The following is a 17,936-nucleotide window of genomic DNA, read 5'->3' on the forward strand; positions in this document are numbered from 1 at the left end:
AAGAATTTGCTAAAGATGTGCAAGGACTGGGGACTGTGTCCGTGGCTTAATAGGCGGAGTTAATAGCAGATGGGATCTGCAGAGGGAGAAGAGGTGATCATCCAGGCAAGGAGAAAGACAAGGTAAGCCTTGAAGCAGCCTGGGAGAGGAGGCCTCAAGATTTGAAGTTTAGATCTCAAGACCCTTATCTTTTCATCGGTACAATGGATCTGGCAACTCCCTTTATCAGTCAAAAAGGGGAATTTCTGTCCCAAGAAACAAGAGGAAGGTCCACATCCTAGAGAAACAGACAAGTTGAAAGGTAGGCCTTGCCTGCTTAGCTGAGTACTGTCAACACTTTTGCCAGGAGTTGGGAGAAGAGGTGCTAGTGAATGAGATGTGAGGATGACCCTGGAAACTCCCTTCTCCTTATCCCAATACACCCCCCCATGCCTAAGGAAGAATTCTTAGCTGCACCGTAAGGACCAGGAGGTTAAAATAGAACTGCGAGTTATTAAAAGAGCAGGTAAGCCATTGAGGGCAATTACATTGGTCTGTTTTGTTTTGTGTTTTGTTTTTGTTTTTGTTTTTTTAATGAATGCCCTGCCAACAGCTCATTAGAGATTTAAGACAGCACCATACTACCACACTATACTGGATGCAGCTGAAAGGGGCCTTCTTCCCAAAGGGACAATCCGTGATCCTGGATACTCAGTCACATTAAAGGAAAAGCATTCTAGGGAAGATCATAGGACAGCCTCTTTCCAAAGCCAGGGTGCTATGGTTTGAATGCTTACATTTCCACAAAGCTCTGGTTCTGAGTTCTTTGTCTCTAAGAAAATGGTAGGAGGCGATGCACAGGAGTCAACTAGGTCCTGAGGAGAGAGTCTTCATGAGTAGGATTGCTGCTTACCTTTGTCAGCTTTCTATCACTGTAAGAAAATACTCCAGACAGGATAATTATTAAGGGAAGAAGTCTGTTTCACTCACAGTTTGGGGGATTCACAGGCATAGTGGCTCAGTTGTAGGAGGGGCCTCTCGACTACATTACATCATTGCAGACGGTGTGAGAAGAATATATGTGAGAATTATAATCACATCTCAGCATAGGAAGATAAAGATAGCTGGGTGGTACCATATGCAGGCCTTTGCATCAACTCTCTAGTGAGTACCTCCTACCAAGAATTTTCACATGAACTACTGTAATCTCTTCCAAGAGCAGGGTTCCCAATGAACTATGAACCACCCACCAAGCCCCATCTAGTAAATGTCCCATCACTTCCTAACAGTGCCACCTTGGGTATAACACCACTAACACATTACCCATTAGGGAACAAATTACACCTAAGCCTTAGCAGTGTCCATGTCAGAGATGTATTCTGCCCCCTTCACCAGGCAATGACACAGCTGAAAGTCACCATCTGTGGGTCCTCATCAAGTCCTGATCCCAATGTTTCCTTGATGTTGTACTTCTCAGTCTCCAAAATTCTCAGAACTAAAGCTCTGTCACTTACAAGCAACTCTGTTTATAACTTTTGATCACAGCATCCTAAACGGGCTAGGACTCAGACTCAGCCATCAATCTCAGAGAAGGTTCTAAAGTTGTTCAGAGGCAGAGATTCCTTGTGACCTCAGATTCTCACGAGTATGGCCATACAGTCCTGTCCCAGCATTATCAGTCATGGGATTTCTCTCCAGGGTGCAGGGGCTCCAAATCAGAAAATGATAGCTGCTTGGGCCTGCACAGCATTCAAAAGGCTACCCGCTCCTCCCCAAAAAGAAGAGTTTCCCTAAACATCACTGTCTTTGTTAAAATAGTACTACACACAGAGAGAGAGAGACAGAGACAGAGACAGAGACAGAGACAGAGAGACAGACAGAGACAGAGAGAGACAGAGAGAGAGAGGAGTTGTAAATACCCATGATACTCCAAAATAGGTCTCAGAACCCAGGCAGACACCAGCGCATCTGGGTGGGACTTGAAAAGAGACAGCCTAGAAGAGAAGCAGGGGCTCAATTGTTTGCTGAGGCCATCACAGTAAACTAGAAGTCGTTCTGTGCATGGCTCTCTGGGGAAAACTGCTGCAGCAGAGGTTGCCTATCTCTCTATTCTCTGGCATTCTTCCTTCCACCTTGCATTGCAAGTCAAAAGTTCACCCTTAAAAACCCCTGTTTTCCAGGCAATTCTCTTCTACAAAACTCCATTTTTTGTGGAGGAAATGTTCGTGAGCTTGTGTGCGAGCAAGCTGGCTCTTTCTAAAGCCATGTTATTGCTGTTGCAGCAGCCATTTCTAGGCAGGCAGTTTTGATCCAAAATGTTTGTGGAGCAGCTTAATATCTAGCGCTGTGTGTACAGTATTTCCGAAAGATACTCGTGAGGTGGAAATTGTTTGTGTAGAATTCAAGGGAATGGAAATGGAGTTCACTTTGATTGAATTCATTAGTGGTACATTCTGGGGTTGTTGGTGTTTCAGTTTGTGTTAACTGTGACTTTCAGCTTTCGTAGTTATCCCTTGAGATGTTTTGTTTCCATCCCGGAGTCTCTCAGACCTTTGTTCTTTTGATTTTTCTCCCAAAGTAGTATCTCTCTGTGAAATAAATTGGACAAAAAGATGCGAAGCTATCAGCAAATTGAAGTGACTTGTTCAGAATGTTTCCTAGTCACCTGAGCATTTCCTAGGATGGACAGTGGCTATCTGAATTTATATGACTGGGAGATGAGGCCCTGGGACTGTCTTCAGAGCCTGTCACTCCCCAGGAGTCTCTCAACAGATATTAACTCATCCCAGACCAAAGAGAACATTGTCACCCAGAAACATGGACATATCTATGCACCTGTGACCAAGAACATGGTCTTTTGTTCCTCAGATGAAAGACTTCAGTGAAATTAGTAAAAGAAAAGCCTTCAGAAGAGAGAAAACAGAGCTGTGTTCAACCCTCAGAGCTAATGTCAGTCTACAAGAAAGCAGGCCGAGTTGGTGAAGAGTTTAAAATCAGGCCACATAAATTACTAACACATTTACCTGTGCCTAAGATTATTTCTTTATTGCTTTAGATGAAAGGGATGTGTTATTGGGACAAAAATAATGACTTTTGTTGAACATCTTTGTGAATTCTGACGCATTTCAACAACCCCAGAGGTGATGGACCCTCTAACTGGCTTTAAAGTTGGTGATGAGTCCTACTCCTGTCTTCCCCATCTCTGCTTCTCAGACATTCCTTGCTCAGACAAGTCTCTACAGGAAGAGGAGGTAGTGTCTAGACAGAAAGTGAAATCCAAAGCCAGCTCATACAGATTCAGCACGGAGATTGGTGAGATCGCTTGAAGAAAATCAGCCTAAATGATATTTTAATGCTGGAAATCTATGCTCCCCCTGGTTAACCAAGATTGCACTGCACTTATCTATTATGGATCTGTGTTTCCTTGTTTTTTTGTAAGATACAAGCCCCAAAAAAGAAGTGGTTCTGAATTGAGGCTACAAATCAGAATCCTCCAAGCAGCACTTCCAAACAAAAATGACCAGGTTGTACCTGCAGAATTTCTGATTTCATAATGACAACAACAGTTTACACGTCTATTGCGTGGATCTCAGCTAAACCTTCAGTGTAAGTTTTCTCCTGTGACTCTCAGAGCCTCCCGAAGTAATAGTTTTATTATGATTCTACTTTATAAATGGAGAACTAACTTGCACAGGGATTAGGAAACCTCCCTAGGGTCACACTGATAAATGCTAGAGGCAGGAGGCCAGCCCAACTCTCGTTTCTGGGTCTAGGACCTTTGTTGATAGAGAATGTGTTTTAGGTCACTTCTGTTTCTGTAACAAAATCCCTTAGGTGGGTATGTTGATGAGCTTAACTTACCCATCCCATATTTTACATCATAAATACACACAATTATCGTTTGTCAATCAAAGGTGATGTTAATAATAAATAATAATACAGAGTAGCCAAGGTTTCTGGACATAATTAACTTCCTCAAAAGATAAATATCTAGTAAGTACGGAAGAGCCAAATTTAAGGGGAAAAAAAAAAGGCACAGTAGAGATCCAGAGTGACAGCAGGATTTTCTGACACACACACACGCACACACACACTAAATCGTGTTTCCATCAGTCCACCCCTCCTTTATATAAAAAATAGATACTGTTAAATCTAAAGAACAGTAACAACAAAAACCTCATAACAGATATGAATCTTAGTTGTATTCCTCAACTTGACACACTCTAGAATCACCTGGGAAGAGAGGCATGGCCTATCCCATACTCACAAAGATCTTTTTTGTTGTTGTTGTTGCTGTTTTATTGCATTAACTTAGATAGAAAGACTTACCCTGAGTGTGGGCAGCAGAATTGCCTGGCTGGGTCCTGAGCTGAATAAAAAGGAAAGAAGGACTATAAGCCCCGGCAAGCACACCGTTTTCTCTCTTTTGCTGGTCTTGACTTTCCATGTGACTTCGCTGCTTCAAGTTCCTGCTGCCTTGACTTCCCTGAAACGATGGACTGCAACCTGAATGTTGTGAGATAAAACAAGTATTTTTATCCCTAAATTACTTTTGTCAGGGTGTTTTATCACTGCTGTGAGGGACAAACTAGGACACTGGGCAGCTTGGGAACCATAGAAACTTATTCTCACACTTCTGAAAGCTGGAAGCCTGAGATCCAGTGAGCGCAGACTTGATCTGGCGAAGGCCCTGGTCAGGCTTCATAGTCGGAGTTCTACCTTTCGTCTCAGTAGCGTGATAAAACACCGATCGAAAAGCAACTTTGGAAATCAGTATGTTCAATAGCATGGGTTCTTTCCAAGACTGTGGCACACCAGGGTTGAGGTGAGGCCTTCTTACTGCATCCTGCTATGTCAGAGCATATCACAGGGTGGGACAGACCAGCTCTTACAGGTTACAGGTTATCATTAAGGATAGCTAGGGCAGAAACTCAAAGCAGGAGCTTGAAGCAGAGACCACGGAAGAATGCTACTTACTGGCTTGCTGTTTTGCTCTTGTTCAACTGCCTTTCTCATGCCTAGGGATGGTAGCACCCACAGTTGGATGGGCCTTCCTACAGTCAGAAAAAGACTTCACGGACACACACACACAAACACACGACAATCTAACGAAAGCAACTCCTCAACTGGATTCCATCTCAGCAGGTATTGTCCAGCTCACAGCCAAAAATCAGCCATCACAGATGGCACCTTCTGACTATGTCCTCATATGGTGGAAGAAGGGAAGCAATACTCTCTGGGGCCTCTTGCATAAGGGCACTAATCCCATTGATGAGAGCTTCATCTGCATGGTAATCACCTCCCAAAGCTCCTGCATTCTAATACAGTCGCTTTGGGGAGTAGGACTTTGCCCTGTGAATTTTGAAAACACTTAAACATTCAGACCCTAGCAGACAGCTTCTTTTGAACACCCTCTGAAGCACATACTGGCTGAGAGGGCACTCTGCTAAACCCTGTTCTAAGTTCCTTCAAAGCAGAAATCTCTCCTACAGAACTGGCAGACTTGGGCAGCAAGACATAAATGTGGCTCAAACGGAATAGGTCCAGTGCATCACTCCACAAATACCACTGTTTGAGCGCTGGGGTCAGATTTTTGTTTGTGTGAGACATGCTGTTCGCCGTTCTGCATAAATATTGCTTTGTCAGTAGTAACAAGTTTGTCAGTGGCAAGTTTACAATAAGTTCAAAAACTAACTATTTTTACAAGTAACTATTATATGGTTTGTCCTTCACTTAACATAGAAGACCCAAACTCATAGTTTAAAAATATCATTCTAATATTATAAAGAATATGTTGAAGGATAAAAGTAAGATTATAGTAAGTATTTTAGCCTGGAAGAGAGAGGATAATTATTTTCAAGGTAGTTATTGGATGATGAGCCTGAGTTACTTATAAAAAAAAGTAGGAAGGGTATTTCTGTTCATCTTAATCTGTTTTCTATTGTTATAACAAAGTACTTGGGACTGGATAGTTTGTTTAAAATCAAAACAGAAACAAACAAACAAATTTGGCTCATAGCATTGGAAGTGGGTAGGTTCAAGAGCATGGCAATAGGGTCCATATAGGCCTTCTCACTGCATCCTGACATGGCAGAGCATATAACAGGGCAAGACAGATGAAGCATGCCAATTATAATCCCTTTTTATCTTTTTCTAAAGCACCTTATACCATCATGGGGGCCAGACCCTCATGGTCTACCTAATTTTGATCACTTACTGTTTTCTGTTGCTGTGATAAAGTGCCCTGGGAAAAGTGACTTAAGGAAAAAGGGGTCTATTTTAGATCCCAGTCCCAAATACAGCATACCATGCAGAAAAGCCAAGGCAGTAGGGGCTTAGAGTACCTGGTCACATTGCATCCAGAGGCAGGAAACAGAGAAATAAATGCATGCTTGCTGCCAATCTCGCTTTCTCTTCTTTGTATAGTTCCTGATCCCCTGTCCAGGAAATGATGTCACATACTAGGTGTGTCTTCCTAGGCCAATTAATGTATTCAAGATAATTTCCCACAGTCATGCCAGAAGTAATTTCCCAGGTCATCCTAGATTTTGTCAAGTTGATACTTAACACTGATTATCACATATACCATTGACATGTGACCTTGGAGGTTGAATTTCCTACCCCGGAGCTTTGGATAGATAGATCCAATACACTACACTGTTGAAGGGCACAGAATAACTATGGCCTAGGAAAGAGGGTCATATAGCTGCTGCAGTCAAGGATGAAAAGAGGGACAATCCACTGAGCCATCAATGAGAAAGCCTTCCCAAGTCCTGAAACAGGCACATCCATTCCCAAGATGTCCCACAAACTGGCTTGAGATATAGGTAGAGTTCACATAGATGGAAGTCCTCTAGGTGGCTCTGCTTTAGAAATGTCCCTACGAGTGGTGGCCTAAATTCTTCCGTCCATTTCAGCATCGTCATTCCCCACAGAAGGCATCATTCCCCTCATGTCTTTCTTCTGCCTCAGACTGCCATGTCACTGTAAGAGCCTCTTTCAAAAGATGCGGGTGGGAGTGGGTACTTTCTAAGCTGAAAAGATGAAGCGTTGGCCCATGAGACTCCTCACGCTTCACTTTCTACCTCTGCCTGCCTCCTTTCCCATGCTCCCCTGCCTGTCACACAGAAGGGGGAGTGGAATTCTGGGTGATCTTCTTTGTACTTTGTTCATTCTGTGTTGCAGGTGCTGGGGAAGATGATATGACACTGGGGGGAATGCTAAAGGCCCAGCAGAGGTGCGCAGCCCCCTTCTGATCCTTGAAATGGAAATAGAGTATAGAAGGTACATTATGGATCGTCTCATCCAACTTGATCTAGACAACCCCAGTATTAATGGAAAATTTAATGAAAAACTAAGCCTTGATTAGGTTGCCATGCACAATCCCCACAACACACAGAATCTGGTTAATTTCCCTGATGTCAGGGGCATAGACTCAGAGGCACAGACACACACACACTCGGGCAAGCTCCCTCCAATCCCCAAGGCACAGGCATTCCTCATCTGGCCAGGCCCTGGACACTGCAGGATTAGACAGTTTCTCTAGGCTTAGACTGGAGCAAGCACCGTGACACTCAGGGAAAAGCTGATTCCTCACCCCTGGCCTTTCCACCCCGAAATCCAGGCAGCTCAAGAGCAGCAAGCAAACCTCGTTCACTCTCCTGCTGCTCAGATGGAATGTGGAGCTGGCTCCAGGGAGTGCTGGGCTCTGAGGCTAGAAATCCAGGGGCTAAAGAGGCTGTGCTCTCCCGTGTCATGTGCCACTTCTTCCTCGAAGCTGCCATTCTCGGTTGTTTGCACGTCTACCACAGAAGCCTCTGCTCCCAGGAGGCGTTTTAATCATGATAGGCAGATCCAGCTATCCTGTGTAATAGAAACCACCCTGGGGAACACCAAGGCCTGGAGGAAAGCAGCAGCCAGCAACCGTCTTGATAGAGCCTAGCACGTCAGGGACAGTTTTCCCCACATCCTTCACAACCTTCTATAGGCCCCTGTATCCCACCCTCGTGGATCTTGTGAGTGAGGATAGTTGTAAGTTTTGCATGTTTCCTGCCCTGCCTAGACCTGTGCTCTCCCATGGGGAATGGGTCTGAGTAGAAATGCGTGAGGAGAAAAGGAGGGCGGAGCGACTAAGGAAGAGGCAGTTGGAGGGAAATCTTCTACCTAGCAGCTGACACTGAGAACCTGCTTGAGTCCTGGGTGGCCCAGTCAGTCCCCTCCTATTCGCTACTCTATAGCTCACTGCTTTGTTAGGCCACATACTGCTTTGGCACCCCCAGCATTGCAGTACGCAACATTCATCAGCTTTGTCGCGGTGTGGCTCTGTCCCCCAGGGGACCATGTGGCGACTAATGGCTTGTTTGCCAGTCTAGTGCTACCGAGAGGTGGTTGAAGCCTTTGGGAAGCAGGACCTAAGAGAAGGAATTTATGTCACTGGGGTCACACCGGCGAAGAAGAGGTGGGAACCCCATCCTCACTACCTCTCCTTGCTTCCCAGCAAAGGGGAAGACTTCCTCCATGTACTCCCACCATGAGGAACTGCACCACCACAGGCCCAATAGTAAGCCAAACTAAACCAGTTTAGTTTGTAACTAAACTACCAGCGCACACATCCTTCTCCTCTCACATCAAGGTGTAAAAACTACTCAGGGAAAAAAATCTATCTTATTTATTTCCCAAGCTTCCCAATTCTTTTGTGTCTTTCTTTCATTTTCCTCTTACCTTTCTATCCACAACCTGCCCATTTACTTCTTGGTATCCTATAAAGAGGGAAAGTGTTGCTTCAGAATCTTGGCTTGACTGTAGTAAAGCGGAGTCCCTGGCACTGGCTGTTCCTCTCATCACCTCCTGGCTTTGGTTTGGCTTTTGTTCCCCTTACTCCTAAAACCTCCCAGATGCTGTGTCAAATGACCCAGGCTTGGTAAGCCAGAATCTTTGGTGGGATAGATTAGGCTTTGCGGTCCCTCCGATGAGAGTCTGGTGTGAGCCAATGCAAACTGCCATATCTAACTCCATACCCAAAGCTTCGGTGACTGCCCTCAGAACGCACGTGCAATGTTCCGGTTCATGTCCTCCAGCAGTGATTAGGAGGTAGGTCCAGGGACTGAGCAGGTACATATGGGGTCAGCTGACCTCTGACTGATACAGGATGCATGAGTGATAAGACCCCTTGAGTACCGTTTAACCCTGAGCACAGATTTTCCAGCCCTTCTGAGAAATAGGCCTCCGCCTCCCACTGCCCTCAGCCCAGGCTTTTCATTTCTTATTGTTTGGGACAGAGCACAGAACTGTGAAAGTTCTAGGGGACTCCTCCATTCTTCTTGCAAAAGGCAGCTGCTCATGAGTCTGTCTGACAATACTATCCATTGTCTTTGTGATAAACAGCATACAACCAAACAATACTTATCAGAGATCCACACAAGGCATGACCCTCTGCAGCTTGCTATTTATTCCAAGACACAATGCCTGTGCCGTCTGGGAGCTTATGTCATAAGAAAAATGACACCATCCAAAACGTGGTTACATGTTGTGTTTCTTTTTGCTTTGGATTTTGTTTCCATTTCTTTGTTTTATTGTTTTGTGGGTATTTTTGTTGTTAGTGGTTTTTTGGCTTTTGGTTTTTTCCCCCCTTGGCATGTTTGATATCTGTTTGAGGTATTTCAGCATGATGTCCTGAGGCAAAAGAATGCGAATGAGATACATAAGCAGAGGTTTCTTTTCAGGATAGGTTTCTGTAGAAGCCTTGGCCAGCCTGGGCTACATAACCAGGCCAGACAGAGCTACATAGTGAGAGCTCAGGCGATTTCCCCACTGGCCTTTATCTCATCCTTACTCTACAGAGTCAAGTAGAACATATGGCTGTTTGCCTCTTGTAGCCTCCAGGAAGGTGCTGATATACAGCTCAAGGAAAACCACATTGCATCGTTTATTGGTCTTAGGATGGCTTCATCTTTTACTAGCCAAGCCTCATCTTTCTCTGAGTTGTTGCACGTTCTTGCTGGGGGACAGTTTTACAGTTTACTGACTTGGAAATCAATGTGACATGCCAAACAAGATTGCTTCTCTGGTCTAGGACTGGTTGGATCATCCTTAAAAGTGTACTCCTCTAACATTGGGCACCTGATTTGATATTTCTCTCTATTTGCTCGGTTCTCTTGGGACACTCATATCATTCCAGGCAATGGACTTCCTGCTTGGAAATAGTCCAAGACACACAGTCAGTTCTCAATTAGCCATGCTAATGGAGGGAGCAGTGTTGCAGAGGATCCAAAGCAGCAAATACTCTGAAAATCACTTTTATTGGCTTTACAACAAAGGCAGTGGTGCGGCACATGTAAGCATGTGTACACAGGACCATGTCCAGCGACAGCATGGCTTCTGTGGGCTGCTTCTGTGTTTACAACCACTGACGACACATTACTTGGAAGTGAGAGTGAGTGACAAGGGGGAGGAGAATACAGTGAAAATGTTCTATTCAGAAAGGCCTTAAAAAGAAGAGGAGACCCTGCTGCAGTAGTGCTGTGGATACCCTCGACCTCTCTCTTCTCAGATTATCCCTGCTGTTGACAAGAGTCTGCTTATGTGCCCAAGACCCCAGAAGAACTATTGGGAAGTCTGCAAGCCATGCTCTGCAAACTTGTCCCTGCTTGGCAGTGACCCCAAACTTCCATTGTCCCTTTCAATGCCAGAATTCCAGAATTAGGTGCTCATACAAAATAAATATTCTGAAGCCTCTGGTGGGTTAGGGTGGTTATTGCATGTTTGGAGTTGACATTGGAGGACCACTTGGTGGCATGCGACTTTTACCATTGAACAGATCGCTTTTAATTGCAAATGACTGGACTTTCCTCACAAGAACCCTGGCTCCTTTAGTGTGGCATGGAAGTATGTCCTTTAATTTGCCTTGTTAGCTGTGTATCACTTTTTGGAAGATACTCTGGGGCACTCTGTTTAAACAGCCATCCTGATTGCCTCATTTTTATTTCCCATTGCTGTGACAAAACACCCTGACAAAAGCATCTTAAGGATCTAAGGGAGAAAGGGCTTGTTTGGCCCCAGGTTATAATCATTGCAGAAAAGTCAAGGAGGCTAGAACTTGAAGCAGCGAGCCCCATTACAGTCAGCAGAGAGCAATGGCAATACATGCCTGCTGGTGCTCAGCTCCTTTTCTGTACTCTTAAAGAGTTCAGAATCCCTTGCCAAAGGAATAGTACCACCCACAGTAGGTACATCTTCCAGACTCTATTAACATAATCAAGATAATCCTCCACAGAACAGAACCACAGGCTAATCGAATCTAAATAATTTTTCCCTGAGACTCTTCTAAACTAAGTCTGCATTTGTCCAACTGTTCATCTAAGATATCACACATAATACTTATCACACATAATACTTATCACATATCACACATAGTCTTCAGTGTGACTCTGAGCAGTGGCCCATATGAAGATAAGCATTTGCCTTCTTGGCGCCTCTTTCCCTCCACAGTCCACTATCTTTGGTCCAAAACTGACTTGTAATAGCGACCTAAGGATGCTAATATGTAGGGTAATATGGTTGTCAGAAGCTTGGGCAAACTGCTCAGTTACTCAAGTGAAGGTACCATCATCCCACACTAAAAATATTCAGAAGTTCACAGGCAAACCATGAGTCATCAAGGTGACTAAGATGATATAATTATAATAGCTTCTATTTATTGAACACTTACTAGGTGGTAAGAATTATGGTAAGTGTTCCACATGAATTTCTTGATTCAATTCTTTTAATCCTATGAGGTGTTATTCTCAATTTGAAAGAACCCATGGAGAAGCTCTCTCGGCTTTTGTGGAGACAATTTTTAAAATAAGAGAAACAAAATAAACAAGCCCAGCATGTTTGAGACTCTTGAAGGAAAGACAGCATGTAAATTAACTAATTATTAACATTCATGAGTATTTCTATGCAGCCAAGAAGAGGGGTGGGGAGCCTGATTTTCTGTAGCTCTCTAAGGAGTTTAGGGTAGAATGGTTAGCTAATTGGCCAGTCCAAATAGCTTCCTATGAGTCCTCTTGATGGATGCCCACTTGCCTCTCCTCCTTCTGAGATAGAAGGATGAGGTTAATCCAACATCTGCCTAGATGATCAGTGGCCTTCTAGAACAATCAGTAGCATTTGTGGCCACACAGAGGATGCCCACCTAATGTCAGTCTCCAAGCAGAAGCAAGTTGATGTGGTAGAGGAGCAGGAGGAAAAGTAAAAGCTTAAGACACAACAAGAAGAGGAAGCTGTTGACAGGGAGCCTTAAAGGAAAGGAAAGAGCTTAACAAGATGCAAAGCCATTCATGAGAGCTCTCCAAGTCAGTAATTAAAGTATATCCAGCAATGCGGGGCTGGCAAGGTATAAAAGATCAATAGGTTAAATACTTTATGTTGTTTAATCAGATACTTAACACAAATCAAATATTACCTTGCTAGGGTTATTAGGCTAAATGAGGGCACTGCTGTGGTGAACATTCATTACCGAGACACCAATGGATCATGAAAATTGCAAGGTACATCCCTGAGTCACCTCCAGCCCAGAGATGAGGAAGAAGGAACACAGAAAACGTTTCTCCTGGGATGGAAGCGCTGTTGGATTTTTTTCATAGGAACAGACTAGAAAGTTGGGGTTATGTGTTTCTCTGAAGAATTGAAGGTGCCATACCTTGATAATGTATATATATTATATATATATATATATATATATATAATCATCTCATTGAAGCTGGGAATACTTTGTGCACAACTGAGGTAGATGAATACATCCTTCAGAACCATGAGAAACACTGATTTGTAGAGGGATGACTGATTTTGTGCATTACCATGACAGCCATGGCTGCACTTGGAACTTGGAAATTCAAGGCATGACTCCTAAAGACTCCTTTTCTGAGAAGGATCCCAGAGCAAGAGAAGCTAACTTAACTCCTCTAGAAGCAGAACATTGACTGAACCACAAGGAGATGATGGAATGAGCCTCAGCTCATGAACACATACAAAAAAGCTGGTAGAAAAACCCCCAAATGGCCTCAACCAGGTTTGACCTTAACCTGGTGAAAGTATTATCTTGCCTTTCCCCCCAGATCACAGACAAAGCATATTTGGAATTTCACCAAAAGCAAACAGAAAGTAAAATGGGAAGATGTTTTGGAACTGTCAAAATATCACTGGACTAAACCCAGCCTATGTCCTTGCAAGGATGAAACCAGAGCTTCAGGCCCACCTCACATGGCCTACAAGAAGCCCAGATGAACCTCCCTCCCAAGCTGTAGTCCCACTGGTCCTCTCTGAAAAGATTTCACACTCTCTCCACCAGTGTCTTCACCTCCTGACTCCACTGCACACCCGGTCCATCTGCACTGCAGCATTTCACACTTCCTGACCCCCTTCCGGATAGGAAAAGGAAAAGAGCACTGTCTTTCCTAACAAACAGCACATTCCACTGGGGCAAGGCTTCCACCAGCGCACACCTTGCAATCCTGTGTCCTCTGAGCCCGCAGGCTTCCCCTGAGCCCCTGGATTGGTTTGCTGGCCTCTACCTTGCAGGAAATGTTCAAATCATTTAAGGGACTTTTCAAAAGGGCTCTTCAGAGTCTTGGGGTTCCTTTAAAATCCAAAGTGCCTCTACAATCAATCAAGGTAGAAGATGAACAGGAATGCTGAGGACTTGGCCATCCTGTCCCCCACCACCTTGTCCTTCCCCTTCTATCAGTTTGATATGTTGTGATTACATACCAAATCTTTGAAGAAACAAAAGAAACTGCATTAAGATCAAAACTTTTTGATGCCAATGTTCTGGGTGTCTGAAGACTTTGAACATAGCATTCATCTTACTCTGGTCCATCTTGCTATAACAAAATAACACAAATCGAATAATTTATAATGAAGCAGGTTTACTTCTGACTCTTCTGTAACAGGATGTCAAGACTGGCTGTGTGTGAGGGCTACTCTCTGGTTCTAAGTTGGAAACTTGTTGCACCCCAGGAATCTGTGTGCTCACATGGCAGCAGGAAAACACAGGAGGTCCCATGCCCCATCAAACCCTTTTGTAAGGGACCTAAGAGCACTCAGAAGGAAGCATCCCTTGCGGCCTACCCACCTGGTAACGGCCGCTGTTAATACTGCTACAGTGGTAAACTTGAGCTTTGAAGGAGACACATTCACAGAGCAATATCACTTATTCTACTGCCTTCCTCAAACATGACAAAGTCATTGTAACCATAACTAACAACTTTTGCAGGCTTATTGTTTATTCAGATTTGCCAATATGTTGTTTTTTTTAAAGTCTTTTGTCTTTAGTTTTTTTTTATATTTACTTATTTGCATGTGTGCATAGAGGTATGCATGGTACATATGTGGAGGTCAGAGGAAAGACAACCTTCAAAAGTTGGTTTTCTCCTTTTACTAGGAGAATCAAATCCAGGCAGTTGGGCTTGCTGTAAGTGCCCTCACCTGCTGAACCATCCCAGTAGCTTTCTGTTGTCTTATTTGAATCATTTTGTGGACGACAAAATGAAGCACAGATGGGAGGAACTAGCCTGAGATCTAACAGAGGGCCAACGGACATCCTTCAACCCCACTAGAAAGCATCACTGACCTCACATGCCTTCAGATACCCTCCTGGGAGGACCTAACGGCTTTCTGGTCCTAAAAACATCTCGATTTCCCTCCTTGCAGAGCATAGATAATGGTCAGACTCAGGAAGGAATGGGTTTACAAGGCTTTCCTAGCTTGAGCTCTCCTTTCCAGTTACTACTGGCGGGGAGGAAGCTCTTATTATCTTCCAATACCTGTCACCCCCTTCTCCAGCCACACTCACTCTGTAGAGGTAGAGTTGTATTATCAGATGCCCGAGTGGCACCAACAATGTAAGAGAAGTCCAACTGTCCTCAAAACTAGAAGTGATGTGTTGAGATAAGTGCTGATAGCATGTCCACATCGTAGCAAAGCAGGGCAGGGTTCCATTTAGGCTTTTGCCACAAAAAAATTTGGGTCATGACAAACCCGTGGAGACCAAGCCACAAAGACTCTCTGATACCCAGCCCAGGACTTACCTCTGATACAGCAGGATCCACTCAGCCTTCCTAAAACTCCTGCTGCAGATTGGCATATGCCGCTGAAGAGATTATAAAAATGCCGGTCCACACCCTCCTCAGTGTGGCTTCCAGTCCCCACAGTGATAGCACAGCAGGGAAGGAACTGAGTTCAGAGGAGGAGGAAGAACTTGACTAGTGGTTTTCTTTTTCTTTCTTTCTTTTTTTTTTTTTTTCGTTTCTTTCCAAATTCAGTTGTCTATGAGGAGACCAAAAGAAAGAAAAAGAGCAGGTATAGGCGCTTCAGCAAGTCAGACTTTTCAGGGAAACAAAGGAAGCATTTGCCAGAGCAGAGCGCAGAGGGAGCCCACAGAGGATTCAGGCAGTTCACACCTTGCAAGTCCCTGCCATCACAAGCCCTGACCTAATTTTCAGAGCTGCTGTTCGGATTGTTTTTCAGATAAAAGCAGGCAACATCGAAAGCTCTCCTGGGTGACGCTTGACACTAGGAAAAATTATCCCGACTGAAGTCACGTATCTCTTTTTCCCACCCCTTCCTTGAGCCCCAATCCCACCCTTCTCTCTGCCTCTCACAAACTGTCCCAGAGCTGTCAAATCACAAGGCACAGAATGAAAATGGATAGATGGCCCTGCCATCATCTGCCCACGGTGGGCAAGACACACCCACCCTCAGTACAGCCTGAACCAGAGTGATCTAGAGACTCTCTCATAAGTCCTTTCTTCCTCCCTAAAACAAGGCAGACTGGCTATCTTCTGAAGGCCAAGAAGACAAGGAGCGATGTCTGTGCACTCCTGAATTATCACCCAATAGATTAATGATACCCCGAAGGACAAGGGGTAAAACTTTTTTTTTTTTTTTAATTAAAAGGTGTTGAGGCAATGTGGGAAATGGGGGGGGGGAGATGTTTAGATATGCAAAGCCCAGAGCATGTCAGGGTTGGTGGGGCTCAGACCTGGGGTGGCAAGGATAAAACTCCTTCACAGATAAGCGGGATGTGGCATGGTGAGGGGAGGGAGTAGTCTCAGCCACATTTGATTTTCGTCATTCATGAACTCCTCCCCTGAGATTCTTCTGGGAAAAATCAATCCTGTCTCCATCTTCAGTATTTTAGAGGCAGCTTCCTGAAGGAAAGGAGGGAAAAAAAAAGATTGTGTTCCTCATTGAAAATTCCTTTTGGTTTAACTATCCCAGATCCATCTCCTGTGGGTTGATTCTTCATTCTGTCACTGAATTGGTGAAAGTCCTGGCTGCACGGAAGAAAACTCATTCTCAGCAACTTTTAGCAATAAATCAGTGTCCCCAGTTAAGAAGTCCCTCCCTGCCCTACTAATAGCCTAGCCATGAGCTCTCACTCCTCGGTCTCATGAAGCTGGGTGCAGACATCCACAACAGTCCAATATCTCAAAGGAGAAATGAGTAGGTAAGCATTTAGAGCCACAGGCTCATGATAGGGAGGTTTGAGGGTGTCAAACTCTATGATGGAGAGCTATGGCCTCACTGTGACCAAGGTAGGTTTGTACCAGGCTTGAAGCTTAAGGTAGTAGAAAAATAATATGGTATCTAAAACGTTTCCTTTACCCCAAAGAGGGGACCCTTCAGGAGGAAACTGTCAGCTTCTCCTGAAACACACAATAAAATAGGAGCTGTTACAGGCTTTTAGTTTATTAGGTGCAGCTTAAATGTGGTTATCATAAAACTTGGCATGTTCTACTGATAGCACAAGAGACAAAAAAAAAAAAAAACCTAGGTCCTACCATTCAGTCTGGTCCAGTATCAGGGAAGCCTGAAGACTAGCCTTGGTCTTATCACATTTTTCACTGGCTCCTCCAACAGTACCCCCTCGTTGTCCTGGCTACACCTCCTCAGAGGCTGCATCCATAGAGTTGATACTCAGTGTCCATGTGATTTTTGAAAAGACCTTCTCCCAAGGATGAACTTAGAGTCCGGCCTTTATCAGAGTGGTACCTGTGGCTTTCTCTCACTGGGCATGATGTTCGTGTTGTTTTTCCATAGTCCCAGAGTCATTTCATATGTACTTCTCTATTGTGAGAACCCAGTAAAGTAGCTTTACCTCCATCTTGCACTGGGGCTATGGGACAGTGATTTCTTCCCAAGGTCAAACACCTTACTTATAGAGTTGGTTTTTGACAGGGTCCAGCTGGGGGTCCTTCTGCCATCCTGTCTCTGTCCATCCTTCTCTGAACTGCTACATTCCACTTCCCCTAGAAGGCTTTGCTGGCCCACAGCAGGCTCTGGTGCTGTCTGCTCCATTTTGCTGAAGAAAGCTTGCTGTCTGCATCTCTCAGTTGCCTGGTTATTCAATCACCCTCTTGTTTACTTAACTTTTCAGCTGTGTACATATATTCTTCACAAGAAAATTATAAACAAGGTGTCTGGCATAAGCTTTATTATACCTGCTCTCTTTTCTCTCCTCCCCCCACCACCACCTCAACAAAACCCAATTAAGAGTGGAGGAGACATTTAACAAATACCGGCTGCTGAATGCATGAATGAATGACTTTTTTAATCAAATATAAATTAAACTGGTGCCTCATCCAAAGCAGAACTTCTTTTTGCATTAACCCTTCTGTAGCTTTTCCTAATAGTAATAGGGGACCAGTGAGGCAGCTGGCCCTTGGCTCTCATTCCATGGAGGCCCCCCAAGGAAGAAAATGGGAAAGCCTCTGTTTGAGAGTCCTGGTGGATCTTCTGGAAAGAAACAATCCAAGATTAAGATTTCAGAGAAGTGCTGGGTATAGTGGCATAGTCTGAAACTAAAGCAGGAGGATGGTGAGTTCAAGGCCAGCCTGACCTGCATGTGAGTTTCAGCCATCCAGAGATGCACTCTGAGTCTCTATAGCAATTAAGAGTGGTAGGTAGGGATGGAG

At 44.3% G+C, this 17,936-nt stretch overlaps 1 protein-coding gene and 1 long non-coding RNA gene across 7 annotated transcripts in view; one reads left to right on the plus strand and one right to left on the minus strand.

Moving 5' to 3' along the window:
- Positions 1 to 17,936, plus strand: part of Kirrel3 (kirre like nephrin family adhesion molecule 3) — a 553,630-nt gene that overhangs the window by 321,215 nt on the left and 214,479 nt on the right. The gene's annotated exons all lie outside the window — the stretch shown is intronic.
- LOC132648943 (uncharacterized) lies at positions 1,995 to 15,522 on the minus strand. Its single transcript, XR_009587343.1, has 3 exons — positions 15,048 to 15,522; positions 4,309 to 4,485; positions 1,995 to 2,567 (listed from the first exon to the last, which is right to left on the minus strand). It is a non-coding gene; the product is annotated as an uncharacterized LOC132648943 (long non-coding RNA).

The sequence above is a fragment of the Meriones unguiculatus genome, chromosome 1 (assembly GCF_030254825.1).
Source record: "Meriones unguiculatus strain TT.TT164.6M chromosome 1, Bangor_MerUng_6.1, whole genome shotgun sequence".
NCBI classification, from domain to species: domain Eukaryota; kingdom Metazoa; phylum Chordata; class Mammalia; order Rodentia; family Muridae; genus Meriones; species Meriones unguiculatus.